The sequence below is a fragment of the Sorex araneus genome, chromosome 4 (genome assembly GCF_027595985.1).
Source record: "Sorex araneus isolate mSorAra2 chromosome 4, mSorAra2.pri, whole genome shotgun sequence".
NCBI lineage: Eukaryota > Metazoa > Chordata > Mammalia > Eulipotyphla > Soricidae > Sorex > Sorex araneus.
Window position 1 is genome coordinate 100,795,551 of NC_073305.1, and position 21,846 is coordinate 100,817,396.

Sequence of the window (21,846 nt, forward strand, 5' to 3'; positions counted from 1 at the left end):
CCAAACTTCAAAAGGGAACTCTTCTGTTATGCATCCAAGACCCCACCTACTGTTCACTCAAGATTTCAGTATAGGGGTTGCCTGATAAAATATAAGACAGTCAGTGAAGTTCCGATGGCTTACTATTTAAATAATCGCAATGAACCAAAATTTTAAAATTAGATCTTATTGGGGCTGGAGCAATAGCACAGCGGGTAGGGCATTTGCCATGCATGTGGCTGACCTGGGTTCAATTCCCAGCATCCCATATGGTTCCCTGAGCACTGCCAGGGGTAATTCCTGAGTGCAGAGCCAGAAGTAACCCCTGAGCATCATTGGGTGTGACCCCAAAAGCAAAAATAAAATAGATCTTATTTATTAGAAACTGAAATGTAACTTGGTATCCTGTATTTTTATTTGCTGCATCTGGCCACCCTTCCTCTGTTACCATGTGGTTTGTGTTCCCACCAGTTAGCAAACATGCTCACCAAAACACCAAAAATAGAAATAAATTCTGATGGCCTCTTCTCAGCATTATCAATCCTCTCTGTATTTATTTGTTGTGCATTCAAACAATGAAATGAATACGAAGGCCCTGGCGCTCTCTCTCTCTCTCTCTCTCTCTCTCTCTCTCTCTCTCTCTCTCTCTCTCCATCTGCATTTGGTGGTCTCACACCGCTTCCCCACCCAGACAGCTGATAGTGGTGGGCAGACAAAGGCGGAGACGAGGGCCAGGCTACAGTTTGGTCTCAATTGCAGTTTATTCCAGTCTCATCTCCATTCTCTTCTGACCCTCATTTCCTTGATTCTCTTTTCCGTTTCCCTCTCCTGGATCCTGTCCTCCGTTCTTCTTCCCCCAAACCCACTCTTAGGCCTTAGTTATATCCCAAATCAAGAGAGGGTTGAGGTAGCAATTACAGGCAATTGTAATTGCCTGATAAAATATAGGTGTGGTCATACGATCAACGGGTGTAAGGTCCCTCCATCAGGGGGAGCTTCCTCCAGGACAAACTCTCATTCAGCTAGAAGACTCATCTAAGGGTGAAATACCATCTACGGGTGCGTTTCTCTTTTTCTTAGTCCAACAACCATTTAAACTTTCACCCTAATTCTACTTCTTAATAATATTAGTCATTCTTTATGGACACAGTAAGAGATACATTAAGCTTATAGGATGGCTCTCCTGGGGGCATCTCGCTATAGGTCTGAGATTACAGTGCTCAGGCCAGACTAGTCTTTCCTGACCATAAGCAGGGTCCTAATCCCATTGTTTCTTTTAGGAACATAGCAGAATTTGTTCGTGAACTGTGCTCCTAACTTATAGTTATGTATTATGGTGCTTGGCCTGGCCCATTTCTTTTCTCTTTTTTTTAATTTTATTGAATCACTGTGAGATAGTTATAAGCTATTTCATGTTTGGGTTACAATCACACAATGGTCAAACACCCATCCCTCCACCAGTGCACATTCCCCACCACCAATATCCCTGGTATACATTCCCTTTCCCACCCTCCCCCTGACTCCATGGCAGACAATATTCCCCATATTCTCTCTCTACTTTGGGGCATTATGGCTTGCAACACAGACACTGAGTGGTCATCATGTTTGATCCATTATCTACTTTCTACACACATCTCCTATCCCATCTGAGTCCTCCAGCCATCATTTTCTTAGTGATTCCTTCTCTATTCCATCTGCCTTTTCCCCTCTGCTCATGAAGCAGGCTTCCAGCTATGGGGCAATCCTCCTGGCCCTTGTATGTACTGTCCTTGGGTGTCAGCTTCATGTGATGTTATTCTACACTCCATAAATGAGTGCAGTCCTTCTATGTCTGTCCCTCTCTTTCTGACTTATTTCACTTAGCATGATACTCACCATGTCTATCCATTTATAAGCAAATTTCATGATTTCATCTCTCCTAAAAGCTGCATAGTATTCCATTGTGAAGATGTACCAACGTTTCATTAACCAGTCATCGGTTCTAGGGCACTTGGGTTGTTTCCAGATTTTGGCTATTGTGAACAGTGCTGCAATGAATATATAGGTACAGATGTCATTTCTACTGTGCTTTTCTGCATAGTCGGGAAATATCCCCAGAAATGGTATTGCAAGGTCATATGGAAGCTCAATTTCTAGTTTTTGAAGGACTGTCCATATTGTTTTCCAGAAAAGCTGAACCAGTCAGCATTCCCACCAACAGTGAAAGAGCGTCCCTTTTCCCCCACATCCACACCAGCACTGGTTGATTTTGTTCTATTGAATGTGTGCTAGTCTCTGTGGTGTGAGATATCTCATTGTTGTTTTATTTGCATCTCCTTGATGATTAGGGATGTGGAGCATTTTTTCATGTGCCTTTTGGCCATTTGTATATCTTTTTTGAGGAAACTTCTGTTTATTTCTTCTCCCCATTTTTTGATGGGGTTGGAGATTTTTTTTCTTATATAGTTCTACTAGTGGATTAATCCTGAATATTAATCCCTTGTCAGATGGGTATTGGGTAAACATTCTTTTCCATTCTGTGGGCTCTTTCTGTATTTTGTCACTGTTTCTTTTTTAGTGCAGAAGCTTCTTAGTTTGATGTAGTCCCATTTGTTTATGTGCTTCCACTTGCATGGTCAGTGCTGTTTCATCCTTAAAGATGCTTTTAGCTTCAATGTCATGGAGAGTTCTGCCTGCATTTTTCTCTATGTACCTTATAGATTCATGTCTGATATTGAGGTCTTTAATCCACTTTGATCTGACTTTTGTGCCTGGCATTAGACAGAGATCAGAGTTTTTTTTTGTTTTTTTTTGTTTTTTTTTTTTTTTTTTTTGCAGCTAGCTATCCAGTTTTCCTAGCACTGCTTATTGAAGGGCCTGGCCCATTTCAATGCCAGGGTAGCTCACAGCTTGCCCTGGGGCCATCCAGTCACTTGTTGGGACCCTCATTTTGGGGTGCTAGGAGTTAAGGGCAACTGAGGCATAAGTTGAGGGAACAGATGCCCAAGAATGAATATTATTTGGAGTCAACTCCCAAGTTACAAAAGCATAGCATTAACTGTCTTCCTATGTCTATAATAAAAGGACATTGCTCTGAAGTAAACTATGCAAATAAGGGAGGGAGAAAAGCAGTATTCACTTAAAAATGCAAATCAACAGAGTCTGATTCGTGTGCAAAGGTGATTAATCACTTGGGGAAGTAGAGCACAGAGAAGAGGTTAAAGATAAACACACAGGAATGAGAGTGCCTCGAGGAGCACTGTGATGAGTGTAACCCAATAAACCCAAGCTCCCTGTGGCCAAGGAGAAACAACCAACCAATGTTATCCTACATCCTGTGTTATTTTTTCTGTTGTTGGAAACTTTTCTCTTCTCTGTTCATTGTCCTACTTTTCCAGCTCTGGAGACTAGATGATTTGCTCTGTTCTTCAGACCTAAAGAGATTATACACATACACAACATAGCACATGGCCTTGTTGCTTTGTAATGCCTCAAAATCAAGGCTGAATAAACACAAGGCTGAATAAATTTCTATGCTGTTGACTTTGAGCCGGGTTTTTATGGTGTGTGTGTGTGTGTGTGTGTGTGTGTGTGTGTGTGTGTGTGTGTGTGTAAGAGAAAGATCTGGGGACAAGGGTACCTCCTAATTGGCACTCCTAATTGGCATATGGCCACCCCTTATCTGTGGCCAATCAGTATAATGGTACAAAGCAAGGACTCTATGATACCACACTACTCTAGTACTATGGTTTTAGGGATTAAGAGGACCCTCCTGTCAGTGTTGGGGGTCTACAAGGACACACCTGGCAATGCTTGGGATAGCAGGAATCAGACCCCCTGGACCCTAGAGAGACTTAATTAGTCATTAGTTCATTCGCTCACTAACATGGAAAGTTAATGGATGTGCCACAGCAGAGACCATTCTCATGGAAAGAACCTTTTGCAGGTAAGAACTGTTCATTCAACCTGGTCCTGGAAGCAGAGTCATGTGAACCCATTTTCCAGCTTGATACAGCTACCCCAGCTGACTGCCAAGGAAAAGAAAGACTTTTTTCTCTCTTTGGGTCACACCCTCAATGCTCAGGGGTTACTCCTTGCTCTGCACTCAGGAATTACTCCTACGGGTGGTTGGGGGACCATATGGGAGCCAGGGATCAAACCTAAACCTAAGTTGGCCTCGTGCAAGGCAAACACCCTACCCGCTATACTATCACTCTGGCCCCAAGACTGTTCTTATGAGGCACCTCAAATAGAGAAGGGACCACCAAGTAAAGGGTGCTAGGAGGGCTCGCTCGGGATGGGAGATGTGGGCTGAAAGTAAACTGTAGACCAAACATGATGGCCACTCATAACCTCTATTACAAACCACAACACCCAAAAGGAAAGAGAGAGAGAGCAAAAGGGAATGCCCTGCCACAGAGGCGGGGCAGGGTGGAGGGGACAGGGTGGGGGTGGTGGGAGGGATGCTGGGACCATTGGTGGTGGAAAATGAGAACTGGTGGAGGGATGGGTACTCGACCATTGTATGACTGAAATACAAGCACGAAAGTTTGTAAGTCTGTAACTGTACCTCATGGTGACTCACTAGTAAAAAATTAAAAAAAAAAAAGACTGTTCTTATGAGCTATTAAGATTTGAATATTGGTTTTTATGTAACACTATTATAACAAAACTTGTGATACTATTCTTTATTATGACTTTTTCTACCTCAGCATCTACTATGCATAGTTGTAATACTAGATGTAATACTAGGTGCTGAGTAAGACACAGTTAAATGAGATAGTATCTTTTACAATTCATAATTTTCATTGAACCACTGGAGTCTTCCCTTTCCTTTTCTTCTGGCCTTCACTATCTATTCTCAGATTTCAAGTGTTGCCCCCTTTTAATTTTCAGATTTTGGGCCACACCCAGCAGTGTTTAGGGCATACTCCTGGCTTTGCACTCAAGGATAACTTCTGGTGGAGTCAGGGATTAAGCCCAAGGTTAACCATGTACAAGGCAAGCCTTCTACCCACTGTACCATCCAAGCCCTCTTACCCACTTTTAAATCTGGAATCCTGTGATGTTTCCTAGTAACAAGTCTGAGATCCATTTTTTTTTTTTTTTTGCGAAGCAACTCTTTAATGAATCTGCATATTCACAAGATTTAAGCAATAAATGGGATCAACCTATAGCCTAGGTACTATATTTGCCTGCTCTAGATAAGTTCTATCCTTTTATTTAAGAATAAAGAAAATATTCAAAGCATTTGTGCAGTACCAGATGAAGTCCATGGATATGTCATAACAGTATAAAGTAATCAATTTTAAAAGTACAGAATATTTAAAAGAAATAAATCACATTTATTTATTTGTCCTGTCTGTCTGTTCCTGTTGGCTAACCATCCTGCTCTTGTAAAAATGTCCCAGTCCTCTGGTTCTTGAAAAATTTTAAACAGAATTAAAATATTTTAAAAACAGAATTGCAATGTAATTAAATAAATGTAAATATATATTATTTGTTGATGCATTTAAAAATAAAGTGATTAGATCCAATACCTACTGTATTTTTGAAGTAAGGTAGGAGAGGCAGCATAGAGAATTACTGACAGAATAAACATGTCCAGAATCTACATCCTTACTGTTATGGTTACCAGATTCTGATAATGGTACAACTAGAACTGGAGCCAGTTACATATTACAGAGGGTAAAGCACTTGTTTTGACTTGTTTTGCATGTAGCCAACCTAGGAGAGATCCCTGGCACTCCAGATGGTCCCAACAGCACCACCAGGAGTGATCCCTGATCAGAGAGCTTGGAGTGAACCCTGAGTACCACTGAATGTGGCCCAAGAACAGAAGGGCTGAAGGAAAGGAAAGGCTGAGGGACAGAGGGAAGGAGGGAGGGAGGAAGAGATGAAGGGATGGAGGAAGGGATGGAGGGAGGGAGGGAGCAAGTGAGAGGGAGAGAAAAGAAAAAGAAAGTGGGAAAGGAAGGAAGGAAGGAAGGAAGGAAGGAAGGAAGGAAGGAAGGAAGGAAGGAAGGAAGGAAGGAAGGAAGGAAGGAAGGAAGGAAGGAAGGAAGGAAGGAAGGAAGGAAGGAAGCTCAGAAGAACTAATTTTATGTACTGTATTCAAATAAGTGTGTTTGTGTAATTTGAGTAGGTACTTAAAAAAAGGCACAGCAGGTAGGGCGTTTGCCTTGCACTGGGCTGACCTGGGTTCTATTCCTCCGCCCCTCTCAGAGAGCCCAGCAAGCTACCGAGAGTATGGAGCCTGCACGGCAGAGCCTGGCAAGCTACTTGTGGCGTATTCAATATGCCAAAAACAGTAACAACAAGTCTCACAATGAGAGACGTTACTGGTGCCCGCTGGAACTAATTGATGAGCAAGGGGATGACACTACTTCATATTGGGGGTATGTATATGGCAGTGGAGGGAGGAGTTGTTTTCGAAGCTGTGCTTAGGAGATCCAGGAGCCCCTCTGGCAATTCCTGGTTCAGAACAGGGCCTTGAATGTGTGGGTTAGCTTGTGCTCTGTGAGGCTGGGAAACTTTAGAGCTGTATCTGGTAATTTCTGGAGTGAACCTACTCATTTCTGAGGCCAAGAATCTAACCCAGGTCACACACATACAAGATCTGTGCTTTACTTTTAATCTTTTTAGAAATCTTTTACTTTTTTTTTTGCTTTTTCAGTCCCACCTGGCCATGCGCAGGGGTTACTCCTGGCTCTGCACTCAGGAATTACTCTTGGCAGTGCTCGGGGGACCATAAGAGATGCTGGGAATCAAACCCGGGTTGGCCGCATGTAAGCAAATGCCCTACCCGCTGTGCTATCTCTCCAGCCCCCCAAAAAGTAGATTCTTATTCCATGCACCATGGAGCAGGGTAGAACCTGAGAATCAGCGTTTCGAAAAAGTTCCAAGGGAAACACATTTATTTATTTGTTACTAATGAAAATGTACATCTGGTGACAGACTAGCTGGCCAGGTGAAAAGTACTCAGACAACAAAAACTATTGGCACTAAAATGATATATCCCTCTGCCCCACCCCATCAAAGGGCTCTTTTTTGGAATTTTTAGGAAGTTTAATTTGGTTTGGGGTTCTACTCGGAGGTGCTCAGGACTCACTCCAGGTTCTGTGCTCAGCTATCACATCTGGCATTCAGGGAATCCTAAACAGTGCTCAGGATTAACCATACCCACGTGAGAAGCATCAGCCGAGTCTCAACAAATGAGGCTTCTGCACAGTGCCTGACCAGAGCTCGTCAGAACACTCAGGCCTCAAACTAGGAGCAAAGAGGAGCCTGAGGCGTAGGGACAGAGGTGAGCGGGGCGCCCCTAGAGGAGTCTGGGCAGGAAGAGGACACCACGCACAAGAAGAAGAAATCCAGTGACAGCAGGAACTTTAATGCATAAGAGCAAACAGAGTCAGGGAGTCAGGGATGGCTCAAGAGACAGACTGTGTGCTCTGTAGGAGGGAGCCCGGAGTCCAACCCCCTGAGCCCAAACGGTTTCCCCTGCACCACCCAGAGTTCTACAGCAAGAATAGCCCCGCCAGCACTATTGAATGGGCCCCTCCCGCAGCAAAGTAAAGAATGCATGAACTGTGGCTGGAGGGAGAGTAACACAGCAAGACACAGGCCTTGCGTGAGGCTGGCCCGGTTCCAATCCTCTGCACCCCTCAGTCTCCTGAGCCCACCAGGAGTGATTCCTGAGCACAGCCAGGCGTGGCTCAATAGACAAAGAAATGCACTAACCCTTGTGCACTACTTGTGGCAAGTGAATCCCACTACTGAAATATATTTGCCATAGAGGAGGCTGTAAACAGGTTAAACCAGGACTCTATTCTATCTTTTCTAAATGAGTCACAAATAAAGCATTTATTTTTAATATTTCTTTTTTTTTTTTTTTCGTTTTGGGTCATACCCGACAATGCACAGGGATTACTGGGGCTACTCCTGGCTCTGCACTCAGAAATTACTTCTGGCAGTACTCGGGAGACCTTATGGGATGCTGGGAATTGAACCCTGGTCGGCTGTGTGCAAGACAAAAGTCCTACCCGCTGTGCTATTGCTCCAGCACCTATTTTTAATATTTCTATGGAGGCAGCTTAGAGCTCTCGTTTCCCTGTTCTCCAGCTGTGTGACCTGGGAAAGACACAGAGGATCTCTGACTTCCCCTATAAGTTGAAGGAATTGTGCCCCGATCCAAATGAATCCTAGCATCCTAGTGAGGCAACACACATGAAAGAATTTCAGAAGGGAAGATTCCTTCCAGAATAAGTAAGTACAAAATTTATTCATAATGATGGTTTATCCTTCAAACTTGCTTGTTCTCCTAATTTTTAAACTTATTATTGGTATGAAACTTTATTTAAACACCATGATTTACAAAGTTGTTCACTGTAAAAAACTAAAGCTCGCTGAGGGGCGAGTGCACTCGCGGGCTCTCCGGGCGGCCCTGTCTCACCGCCCGCGTTCGGTGCCCTGGAACCGCAGTGTGTGGGCTGGATCAGGACGGCCGGTGGTCAAGGACAGGCGAAGGAAGAACGAGGACCAAGCTAGTTGCTGATTAGTTACCGTTTATTCAATCTTCCATCTTTCTCATCTCCCGCACTCCCAGCTCCGGGCCTCTCTCTGGATCTACTGCCACTTCTTCCTGGCTTCTCTCTCACCTCCTACTTATCTCTCCCACCTTGCCCTCTAGGCTACAACCAGCCAGGTAGCAAAATCAACATAAGAAAGCCCTTCCTGAGGGCAGGGCACTCCAAAGCCCTTCCTCACTCTTAAGGTTTTTTTCTTTTCCTTAGTCCAGGAACTTATTAACATCTTAATACTAGTTATTTTTGTATGGACATAGCAAGGGATACATTGAGGCTAGCAAGGGAGCTCTCCTGGCAACATCTTGCCACAGGCTCAGACCACAGCACTCAGGCCAGATTAATCATTCCTCACCCTAGCAGGGTCCAAATCTAGTATCACTGTTTGGATCATGACAGCATTTGTCCATGATCAAGCTCTTAACTTATAGTTAAGCATTAGGCACTTTGGCCAGGCCCATCTCGATGCCAGGGTAGCACACAACTCACCGCTTGCCCTGGGTCCTTCTGGTCCCACGTCGGGGACCCTGCTCTGGGGATGCTAGGAAGTAAGGGCAGCTGAGGCTTAAGTCAAGAGAACAGATGCCCTGGAGGAAAATATGTAGAGTCAAATGACTTCCAGGTTACAAAAGCATAACATTTGTTAAGTCTTCCTGTGTCCATGCAAAAAGGACTTGCTATGAATAAACTATGCAAAGGACTCAAGGAAAAGAGAAAAACATTATTTACAAGTCAACAGAACACTAAGAAAGAAGCTACAAATAAACAAAGAGGAATAGGAGCACTGTAATGGGAGTAACCCAATAAACCTAAACTACTGAGGCTATGTTATCCTACAGTTCACCACACAGTTGTTTCAGGTATTCGAAACCAATCCCGCCACCCATGTGCCCTTTCCTGCACCAATGTCCCAGTTTCCCATCCGACGCAGAATAATCCACTTTATATTGCTTGTTGCCACATCTATCTCCTAATGGAGTTGCTCTAATCATGGCCGAGCATTGTGTTCACTCACTGAGCTTAGTGGGCTTCTACTCAATTTTCCCATCTAATTTCCTGTGCTTCTACTGGGATGTCAGCTCTGCAGTTTGGAGGTGTTGCATGGCCATACTTGTGGCCACATGTTTTGGGGACTCTGGAGCTGGGGGACCAGCCGCTGGCTCCACTCTGGCATCTCTCTGAGCTAAGTCTTTTGCGGCAGTGGGAGCCGGATGGGGTGAGTGGACCACTGAGCATTTGGCAAGCCCGGGACTTGGTCTGCCCCCATCTCACTAAGGCTCCAGAGATCAGGGACAGCTGGGCTAACCTGGGATAACTCAGTTGCTGCCTCTCTCCCATATCATTCCTGAAACTGGACCTATTTGCTCCGCTAATTTAAGAGACATCAGAGGGCCTGTGCCTTTGGTTGCCTCTGTCCATCCCCTTCAGTCTCCAGCTGGGCAGTAGTTTTCTCTCCCTTTTGCCCTTTCTGGGCCCTGAAGGCACCTGAGGTGTGCCTGATCCACCCTCTGGTGGGTGCCTCCTCCCAGCACCCACTGCCGCAGCTTCCCCTGAGATCCTGGTAGCCTTCTCCCTCCAGCTGATTGGGGTCCTTCATGTAGAAACTTCTGGAGTGCGGACTGCTAGGGAGCTGACTACCAGCATTAGGGAGGGTGTTGAGGCATGGGCTGAGGTAGGTAAATGTAGTGGTTTCATCAACCCCACATCAGGATGACCACTGGTCCCCTCCAGTCCTGCAGCAGCACATGAGGCCTGGACTCACCTGGGAGATCCCCAGGTGAAGCTGGTGCCGTGAGAACAGCGTGGGGGTGGCTGCGCCTTCACAGTGAACTATCCTCATGGACCATCACTTTTTTTTTTTTTTTTTTTTTTTTTTTTTTGCTTTTTGGGTCTCACCCAGCGATGCACAGGGGTTACTCCTGGCTTTGCACTCAGGAGTTACTCCTGGCGGTGCTCAGGGGACCATATGGGATGCTGGGGATCGAACCCGGGTCGGCCGCGTGCAAGGCAAACGCCCTACCCGCTGTGCTACCGCTCCAGCCCCGGACCATCACTCTTGACCAGACACTGGCCCCCTGGTCCACCATGTCCAGCATCAGGACACTTTCTCCAGCATCCAAAGGAGGGTCTGTTTCCAGAAGCTCGGCAGCCTTTCCTGGCTGTAGCTCGGTGCTAGTCAAGACCAGGGTCTGCTTCCTCGGGCCACGGAGCTAGACCCAGCCATTGCCCGATGGGAAAGTTCCAGGGCACCATGTGACCTGGTGCTGACCAAGCTTGGCCACAGCTGGGGCCGGAAATCACCCAGGGGGATCTCACTTCTGTCACTGAGAACCTGCCCAGCTGTCAAACCTAATTTGAGAGGAGTACACTGGCCTCCAATTTCAAAGTCATTTTGTTTATTTGTATTGTTGCTCATGTTTGCTTGGGGCCACCCCGAAGATGCTGCGCTTCACACCCGGCAGTGCCACGTGGTATCAAATGCAGGGACTCACACACACTTTCTGTCAGACCCTTCCTCTGCCCACATGTTGTCCACACCTGCATGATGTGTGAGAGTTTTGGACACAGAGGGTGGCAGCAGCGACTCCATCATGCCCAGTTCCTGCTCCACGTCCTATTTTACTTAAACCTTTTTATTTTTCTTAAGACCCCTACTTCTCCCCCGGGCCATCTGTGAGGGAAGGTCATTTGGGCTGACAACTCGGCCTTGGCAAATAGTTTCATAACCGCTACTCAATGTCCATAGAAGCCACCAGACAGAACCAGGGTGGGTAGCTGCCAGAATGTTCTGAAAACATGTCTAGATTATCTATCTGTAACTGCTTGTTTGTACTATTTGAAAGTACGTTTTCTTTTGAATCATGAAACTTACATTTTTACTAATACTTTTGTTAAAATTTGTACATGCGGGTTGGGATGTAAGCAGATACAAGCACTGACTATAAAATTTGCGGCTTTTCCCTTCTTCGGGGTCTAGCTTCGGCCTGCAAGCCTAGAAGCTTGACCCCAGGTAGCTGGCTAATAAACTCCGCTTGTTTATTACATTACTGGCTGAGCTCTTTGTGTGGATTCGGAGAGGGAAATTATCGATACCAGACCCTAGCAAGGGCAGCTGGACAGATACATAGAAGCTGTTTTCCTGGGTGACAAAAACTTCAGAAAATTCCAGAAGCTTCCGGAAATACAGCCAAAGCCACAGCCTGGGTCTTCTGTCTACTTCCGGAGGCTCAGTCACCAAGGACACCCCAAATGGAGCCACCAGCCCCAGGGAAAGCACACTGTCCCTGGCACCGCCCCCCCCTCCCAGTGGGGCTCCAACTCGGAAAGGCTTCGGGGGCCATTCCCGCTGGTCAGGAGGGGCAATGGGGCCCTAAGCCAAGCTGAAGGGGCTTAGCCACAACAAACACACAAACACACACATATTTGCACAGCAGGGTGGAAAACACCATTGGAATCTTTATTGGCCCTGGGTGGGGCAGGCGGCTGGTGTGGGATGGGGCGCCTCCGGGGTGGACCAGGAGAAGCAGGCACAGCTCTTGGGGAGACGTGGCGAGCTGAGGCGGCCAGAACATGTCAGTGGCGAGTCTTCTGCAGGGAGGTCACAGATAGTGAGGCCGCGGGTGCCCCCGAGCCTAGCCCACACAGCCCTGCTCCCCCTTCTCACCTTGGCGGTGCTGGGTGGGTATCTGGCCCTAATGGCCTCGTCGTCCTTCAGGGGCCTCACCAGGCAGGAGCGGCGCTGGGAGAAGGTCTCGAAGCACATCTTGCCGCCATAGGAGCCCATGCCACTGTTCCCTGGGGGGAGGAGCAGGCGTAGGCCCGTCCCCAGGCACCAGGACTGGGGGTCAGCCCTGCCAAACCCCCTGGGCCTCTCTAAGCAGGCCTGGTGCCCCTGGGACCCTGTGCATTCCAGCACTCAAGGGACTTGTGTCTGGTGGGTGTGCCCACTGTGAGCGGGAACCCATGACCCCTGCTGAATTCACTGGGTGGGTATGCCCTGACCTCGGTAGGGGGCTGTTGGGCGCTAGGTCCTGCCCCAAACTCACCCACGCCCCCAAAGGGCAGAGAGTGCACAGCCATGTGGACAATGACGTCATTGGCTGTCACCCCACCACTTGAAGTTTCTGCAGTCATCTTCTTAATCACCTGCAACAGCAAACCAGACCCAGCCTCAGCCCAGCTCAGGGATCCTCCAGCCTCCCCCCTCCCCTGGCGCCTCCTTCAGCCGCCAGGACCCCCACTCTCCCCACAGGGCACATCTTGGCAGGAACCCATAAGAGCAAAGCTGTCTCGGCTGACCCTGATCCCAGTATCACCGGTCCCCTGCTCAGGCAGGTGCTTGCAGAGACAAAGAGAATGGGGCTCAGGAAAATGAAGTGACCTGGCCAGGTTACCTGGCCTGCCCGAAACCCTGCATGCAGCCCCGGGCTCAGCTCTCCGCGTGCGCTGTGCTACCTGGTCCTTGTTGGAGAACACGTGGAGTGCCAGAGGCTTCTCGCACTGCTTGATGAACTGGATGGCTTTGTCCAGGCTGCGCACGTGCACGATGGGCAGCAGGGGCCCGAAGATTTCCTCCTGCATCACCGGGGACTGCGGGTCCACGTTGGAGAGGATGGTGGGCACCGAGGCAGGAAACAGTCAGAGCCCATGGGCACAGGAGCCCTGCCCGCCAGGCCCCTCCAGCTCCTTCACAGGTGGTTTGGGGACCATCAGCCTACTGGGGGCTGCGGGGAGCCCAGGAGCCTTATCCATTTTTTATTTCACTTTTTTGTTTTGATTTGGGGTCACTCCAGCTGATGCTCAGGGCTTCCTCCTAGCTCTGCACTTAGGAATCACTTCTGGCGCTGCTCTGGGGACCACATGGGATGCCTGGGATGGAACCCCATTCGGTCCTGTGCAAGGCCAGCATCCTACCCGATGTGCTATGGCTTCAGACCAGGATCCTTATCTTGGGGATAGACACTCCCCTGAGGGCCACCTGAGCCCCTGCCCCCGTGCCTCATTCTCGTCAGTACTTTGAGGCCCCGTGGGGTGCGGGGAGTGATCCTCAGGCCTGACACTGACCCACACTTTCTGCTCTCACAGCTTGACTATGCCACTGTGCAGAGGAGGTGGGTTTGATTTGGCTTGTGTTTGGGGAGACTGTGGAGGTCGGGGGTCCTTCCCTGGTAGCACTGAGGGAGTGGGGAGATGCTGCCGCTCTCTCTGCTTTGAGGAGGGGTCTGCTTAGGGGTTGGCAGGGCACTTAGCTGAGTTCAGCCCCGCCCACAGGTAGCGCCAGAAGAAGATTTCTTCCTGTCACCATGCCTGCTGGCCACCACTCTGGAGTGGGCGAGACCTGCTGAAGGGCGCGGCACGTACCTATGTACCAGGTGGACGCGTCACCAGTGCCCCCGTGGACGACCTTCTGGCCCTGCAGCAACCCCATCACCCTCTGGAAGTGCCGGGAACTGACGATTCGCCCATAGTCACAGGACTTCCGGGGGCCTTCCCCGTAGAACTCCTGTGGGAGAGGATTGGCGTCAGGAGCGTTCGCAGGTCCGGGCGGTGGCCCCAGCGTAGGGTCCAGTGCAGGACGATTGGTGCCACGGGGCCCTGGCGACTGGGCCTGTGGGCTGTGGTGCGAGGGGGCGCTTTTGTGTGGCTGAAACATCAGGTTCAAACGTCCGGTTCACAATGGACTCAGTTTTGCAGAAATGGGAAGGAGATGGCGGTATGTTAGCTGAGCCGTTCTTGGGGTGGGAGTCCCCAGGTCTCTGCTTTTTGTTTTTGAATCCTTCTGCAGAGCCCTCCAACAGACTTGCATTCCTTCTCTGATCAGAAACATGAGCCAACGTTTGCTGAAGTTCGGAGCTCTGCATAAAGCCACCCTGCTTCCTATGTGCAGCCCCTATCTTCCCACCGGGGACCCACCTGCACCTTCAGGGACTTTTTGATCTTCTCCACAATCTGGCTCTCGATGGAAGGGTCACAGAGGATGTAGTCAGGGGCCACACAGGTCTGGCGGCTGTTCATGTACTTCCCCCAGGCATTGTGTCTGTGTAGAGCCCAGGGTGGATTTTTACCTGGCAGACCCCTGGGGCCGCGTGCTGCAGGGGCTCCAGGGAAGTGGAAGACAGCAGCTGGGCACTCTCTGACAGCAGCTCCCCAGATGTTCCGTTCAGATCAGTCCAGATCCAGGCCCCGAACGTGTGATCGGTGGAGGGGCCAGTGGGCCCAGTGCCCCTACTTCATCCATGACTGGGGGGATTTGGGGGGACTGAAGGGGTTGCCTGGCGTGAGCAGTCTCTGGCCTCTCTGTTCAAGCCCTTGACTCTGCAGGCCCAGCACCGCCTCGGTGGGGAAGGCGGCCCTGCCCCTCAGGCATGTACTTGGTTGGGGGGACACAGGGGGGGAGATCTATGAGATGCTGCTCTGGGGGCAGAGAGGTGATAGTGGGTAGGGCACTTGGCTTGCAAGGGGCTGAGCCAGGTTTGAGCCCCAGCACCCCGTATGGCCCCCTGAGCACTCCAGCCGTGATCCCTGAGTGCAGAACCAGGAGTACGCCCTGAGCACAGCCGGGCGTGGCCCCAAAATAAAACCAAGAAGAAATGCTCTGAGCTGCCTGGACCTTGACTATGAACACGGCCGCACTCTCCATGCACAGCCACCGCCCGCTCACCTGCAGGCCACGTCCAGGTCACAGTCCTTGTCCACGTTTGCAGGGACTCTTGCCCCCCCAGCTCCAGCGTGACGAGGGTCAGGTGCTTCGCCACAGCGGTCATGACGATCTTCCCCACACCCGTGCTCCCCATGTAGAAAATGTGGTGGAATCTGTCCTTGAGAACCTCCGTGGTCTCGGGGATGCCGCCGTTGATCACTGGATACAGATCCTTCCCAACCAAGGAGGAAGTGGGACTCAGAGAAGGGTGCAGCCCCCTGAGACCCCTGTCTGGGCAGCCCAGCTCAAGTCTAAGCCTGGGCTCTCTGGCAGGACAGACCCTCCATCCCCACCCCAGCGCTGCTGGCCCTGGCTGGAAGAATCCCTGTTGTGCAGCCCTCCCCTCCCGGGGCTCAGAGACTCACCTTGTCCAGGTACTGAGGAATGATGGTGGCTATCAGCTGTGCCATGTTCCCACTCAGCTCTGAGGGCTTGAGGACCAGGGCATTTCCTGCAGAGCACACAGACTCGGGTGACACCAGGGCAGTGGACACAGAAGGCATAACGAGCCATGTGCACACTAGCCCAGAGGTGGGGGAAGAGGGGAGGAAATATAGGGAAGACCACGGGCCTGGCTGGGGTTGGAACTCGGACCAGCTGCTAAGGAAGCAGCATCCCTCTTAGCCCAACGCACCCCAGCCCCAAGGGCAGAGGGAGCAGGGGCTTCAGTCAGGGCTCTGACGCACAAGCTCCCTGCGCCTCCTGCACCAGGAGACCTGGCTGTGCAGATTAGATATGAGGCTGCTGCAGAGATGGGCTCCGTGCCCCCTTCCTCGAAGGCCGGGCCCCACGGCTCTCCTCCACCGAGGGCCACAGAGCCTGTTACCTGCAGCAAGGGCGCCCACCATGGGCTGGAGGACGAGGTTGAAGGGGTAGTTCCAGGTGCCAATGATGAGAGCCTCACCCAGGGGCTCTGAGTGGATGTAGGATTCATCCTTCTGAGTCTGGGGGTCTTCTCCACAGGCTCCTCAGCCGCCCACTCAGGGAGCTTCTTGATCATGTACTCGGTCTCCTCCAGCACGTACAGCACCTCCTCATAGTAGGCCGTCCACTCATTCTGGGCGGGAGAGCAGGTGAGGGGGTCCCTTCTCCAGCCCTGACCCCTACTGGGCTGCTTGCCTCTCCTAGCCTCGACCTCCCATCTACAAAATGAGAGCCTGGCCCTTGGCTCACAGGGCTGCTCTGTGGTTGAGAGGGACAAAACCCAACATGCTCGCCAAGGGGGTGGAGGCCATTCTTCATGGGACCTCCAGGTCAGAAGAGGCAGGGGGAGGCGCTGGTAGGACTGACCAATACACAGTGTGTTGTGTGGGGGGGACGTCGGGGGAGAAGCCTCTGAGAGCGCATTTGTGTGCTGGGGGCCCAGGTGGGACATGCCAAGTTTGAGTTACCAGAGAGTATCTTGAATTTGAGGGTCTGTGAATAATTTGAAGGTCTGTAGTGTTTGAGGCCTGTGTGAGTGTGTGTGTGGGGGGGAGTGTCTACACATGTGAGCATGTATGTTGTACACATGTGGATGACTGAGAGTGTGTGAGCATATATGTGTGTACATGTGTGTGCGCAGGCGTGTGTGTGAGTGTGCACATGTGTGTAACAGAAGGTTGTGTGCGTGTGTGTGCATGTGTGTGCATGCGTGTGGCAGGGTTGGTGGTACTGTCAGGAACACCAATTATAGAAAAAAATGAGACTGAGCCCATGATGGACCCCTAAGTCCGCCTGAAGAAGTGGGTAGAGAGAAGACGAGTTAATACAGACCCTTAGCCCAGGGGGGATACAGCGGGGGGGGGGGGGGGGGCTGGAGAGGGGGTAGTGCAGAGTGCAGGCACGACAGAGCTGCTGGTGGGCTCAGAGAAGCCAGCTGGAAGCCGTGAGACAACAGAGAGGGCTTTTTCCTGGTCTGTGTTTTGATTGAAGGTGAGCAAACACAAGGGGAGATGGCTCAAAGCGCTGGAGTGCGTGATTTGCACCTGGAGCCCCGGGTTTATCTCTGGCATCACAGCCTCACATGGTCCCCTGAGCACATGAGATCCCCCCCAAACTAAAAAGAAAAATTTTAAGAGCACTCCCAAGAGACATTAAAAAAAAAAAAAAAACAGCAAAGGATGGCAGAGGATGGTTTCCACTGCCGCTCTGCTCACCCCCAGGACAGCAAGGGTCAGGGACAGGGCCAGAGGACTTGGGGAGGTAAGAAGGGAGGGAGAAGCTGGTTTTGCTTAGGGCCAGGGACAGACAGTGGGGGATAGGAAACCAGCAGAGTCCCAACCGGGCTCACTGTGCCCCACCCACAGAGGAGAAACAAGGACCCCTGGCATTTGGGGTGTCGGGGGCACGGATAGTTGAGCAGTGCGGAGAGAGCGGGGAAGAAAGGCAGACTGGAGAAGGGGGCTCAGCCTTGCTGCTCAGGGTTCCCCACGCTGGCGGCCCGGCGGGGCTTCCCGCTCTGTGCCACGGGGAAGCGGAACGGGCGCCGCAGACGGGAGGCGAGCACACAGCCCCTGCTCTGTCCCCTCGCGTTCCTTGCATGGGCGCGAACCCGCGGGGCACCTTGTTCAGGTCCGCTTGCAGCGCGTCTGTGCTGTCCTTGTCCTGCTACCTGAACATGCGCGCCAGCGCCTCCAGCTGCTGGATGCGGAACTGCAGGGGGCGTGTGTTACCTAAGTTGAAGGTGACCTGGGTCCCCTGCACCACATCGCTGATGCTGGTCATGGTGCCTGGGGAGAGAGGGGGGCACCTGGGAGCCAGGGGCGCGGGCACGGGGACACATCCTCAGTGCTCTGGGCCACTCATCGCATCGAGAGAGGAAGGTCTGGGAGCTCTAGGAGCTCTAGGAAATGCGACTTTGTTTTGTTTCTCAGGTCTTGAACCGAGGCGTCCTTACTCCTCTGGCAGTCTCCATGCCCAAGGAGCAGATGACGATCAGGTTTGCAGAGAGGACCAGGAAGTGGCCCTGTCTGTCATCTGAAGAAGAATCACTGCGGTGTGTTTAAGCAAAGCCAGAAAGAGCCCCTCAGGGCCCACTCCTGGACAGTGCTCAGGGACCATGTGGGATGCCGAGTGCAAGGCAAACGCCCTACCCGCTATACTATGGCTCCGTAGCCAGCCTTTCCTTGTATCTCCTGAGTCCTAATAATGGATCCTCTTCCAAACAATTCCAGTCTGCTCATTCAAACTCAGACAAAATACTAACCACTGAAAGTTTTCTGCAAGTACTAACTGGAACATGAAATTAATGTAGTTGGTATATGTTTATTTCTTTACATTCATTGCACCAAGCCGTGCTACCAAGCAACTTCTGAATGTCAATTTTAGTTCAGGGGCTCATGTAGATGTGTGTGACATAAATGTTTGCTTTATATCCAATGAGTTAGGACAGAAGCAGGCATAAGAATCTAGTCATCTTTATCAAAGTATTCTCTTACGAAATAAATGATTTAGACTCCAGTATGCTCAATCACAAGACTCTGATAAGTGCTCCTACTGAAATAAATTCAGTCTAGCGTAATATTTCGTTCTTCTACCATCAAATTCCACAAGTCTGTTCCTCAGGATATTCTTTGGGTCTAGCTTACGGGATTGTCAAGGAAAGGTGGGAAGTGGCTCAGGGCACAGCAGGACCCCTGCTGCCCCACACTTCCCATTGTTGGGGTGTGGGGTTTGATGGGCATGGTATTCTGGTTTTGTGTGCATGGAAAGGATGATCTGCTGCATTGTACATCTGGTAACTGAATACACATGGTGAAAATAAAGAGAGAATGAAGAGGGATATTTTGGTCAAGATGATCTTTGTTGGGCTACAAAGAAACTCAAGTGGCAGAAAACACAGTGAGCGCATGCAGGCCTGAGTGTGATCCAAGGAATGGCTGACCGTCAGACACCCTGTGTGTGGCCTCCAAGCCCTCACAGCCAAGCACCTCTGATATGAAGAGGACTTGGGCCCTGGTTTAGGGAGCAGCCATCCCTAGTCATCAAAATTCGAAAGCAAACTTTGGAAAAATGGGAGGAAGTCTTTTGTTTTGGAACTGGAGCTGATGTATTTGCTAAAGAAACTCACTCTCTCACTCACTCTCTCCTTCCGTGTGTGTGTGTGTGTGTGTGTGTGTGTGTGTATCTGGGTAGAGTGTGACCTGAAAGTTTGAGTTTTAAGCATCAGTCAATTTGAGAAAAGAGAGCAACTGATATCCTCCAAGGCAAGGAGAAGCTTACTTACATTTATTTTCCATGTTAAATTTGAAAATACTAAGTAATGCTTTGGCCATTCAGTTGACAGCACTAGTGCTTGAAGGTGGACTGAACCCAAAATCTAAAATGGTCTATGCCATTCACACAGCTAAGTGTAGAACACCAGGTGAGACTTGGCTTCGTGTCAGCCAAAAAGCATTCCGGAGGAAACAAGAATGTGAAGTAACATACAGTTGGAGTGTCAAATCCAACATTTCTGGTGGAGAGAATCTCAACAGCCACGATCCAGAGACTCACTGTCCTTCTCTCTCCAAAGAGAGCATAAAACAGCTCGCCATAGCCGTGCTGCTGGAACCCCGTGCCAGGCTGTTTCATTCACAGCACCTGGAGGGGGCAGGAGAGGCCCCATTTTGCCCCAAGGGACCCAGCCCCAGCAGCCAAAAACCTCCAGAACTCAACCACCACCATGCTCACGGCTGCTCTCCCCACACTCGGGCCAAACCCCAGCCACGAGTGAGCCTATCCCTGGACCTCACCATACCCCACACCACTCGTACTCCAAGAGTTGCACACCAGGGGGCTTAATGAAGAAGGCAAGCCATCTTAGAGGGAAATATATTTTTATGGATATCTAGAAAAGCGCACAAGTCTCAACCCCCCTTAACAACATAATTGTAATCTCTTTGAGAAGGGCTTAATGGCAGGCTCCTGGATGAACTACAACAATCTTCTACACTCTCCTCTAGGAAAGGTTTTTGGAGCATTTTCAGCGGTTTATTCATAACAAATAATACCAAATAAGTTATTCTGGTTCTGCTTTGGGGAGGGGTTGGGGTGCAGGATGGAAACATCCAAAATAAGGTGGTGCGGAGGTGTAATGGTGGTGGGATTGGTGTCCGAATATTCTATGCGATCAAATATTGTGAAGTACTTCGTAAAAAGTTAAAAAATATTTTGATATTGTTAAAACAAAATAAATTATCTAGATTTGAAAAAAGAAATCTATGGTAGGATTTCAGATGAGAAATGAGTTGTCAAGAGCAAAGTCAAGGTTATTCCCAGAGAGTCAAGAGGACCCAGGGAAGAACAGGGTTCCAGGCAGAAAAAGCAGGACCCTTCCTGGGGATAAATCACATGGTGGGATGAAGGCGGGGGTGGGGGTTGGAAAATAGGAAGGAGTTCAGAGCAGAGGGACCCAGAGTAAGGGTCCAGGAAGGGTAGGCCAAGTGGGTAGGAAGGGTGGGGGAGGGTATGGTGGACATACACGGCTTCGCACCCCTCTGGAACCCTATTGGACTCTTCCCCCTTTGTGATGCAGGCGGCCCTATATAAGGCAGAGCCGCGCGCTCACGCTCAGTTGCCATAGGCAGCTTGTGGTCAGGATGATCGAGTCCAGTATATGGTTTATGATCGTTCTGATGATCGTTCTGGTTACACCCCGGTATGAGTCTTTATTGCGCTTAGGCTCAAAGCTGACGAGTAGTGATCCCACGACAGTCTTCCTGGCGTTGCTTGAGGTGCTCTTCTTTTTTGCTGTTTGCTTCACAATACCGACTCTCCTGGTCTTCTGTAAGAGAAAGATTGACCAAAAGGTAGGAGCCGGGGCCATTGCGTGAACAATTTGGTGGGTGGTGGTGATTTCTCTTTCTGTTCACACACTGAAACATGAATTTGTTTGGTTTAGAGAATCAGCAGATTCGGTCATCTAGGAGAGCGTAGGGCCTCAGTTGTCAAGGAGGACTGACTGTGTGGGAAAGGAGTTCACCGAAGAGAGAATTCCCTGAACTTCACAGACTATGTGGGTGGGGCGGCAGGTTCCCATCACAAAATCCCAACTAGTGCCGTCACACTAGAGTCTACTTCCACTGGAGGGGTTAAGGTCCCTTCAAACAGAAAAGTCCCACCACGACTTCCCTGGCTGGGCGGGAGACATCAAACCATCCTCCGGGTCAGCCCTTCAGGAGAGTGGAGTGGGTTTGGGCCCCGCCCCAGGGAGCACATCCCTGCCTGGCGTCCCTGAAGGGGGGCCTGCTGTCAACACCGAGATCCTTGTGTCGTTCAGAGGAGAAAACTGGGAACGCAAAATCAAAACCCAAACCCAAACATTTCACGACATCTTAGGTGGACTCGAGGAAGAAACTCACCTCTCTGTCCCTGTGGGACTCTTACGGGTCTCATGTGTGGACGTCAGAGCCTCTGAGAGGGGAGTGCAAAGCTGATCCCAAATGATCACTGATTCTTTCTCTCCTCAGAGGCAGAACAGAGCTAGGAAAAAAACGAGGGCCTCAATCCTGAGAGGTGAGTGCTGCCTTTAGCAGCTGAGCTCTCCCCGAGTGACCACTCCCTCCTTTCCCTGCAGTGCTGGGCCCATGGTCCCTCGGGGTGACCGGGTGACCGTGGCTTCCGCAGAGCCTCCCTGGAAGCAGG

General features: G+C 50.2%; 1 pseudogene; it reads right to left on the reverse strand.

Moving 5' to 3' along the window:
• Positions 1–11,532: 11,532 nt before the first annotated feature.
• On the reverse strand, positions 11,533–17,946 carry LOC129404344 (aldehyde dehydrogenase, dimeric NADP-preferring-like; annotated as a pseudogene).
• Between the last annotated feature and the right edge of the window lie 3,900 nt (positions 17,947–21,846).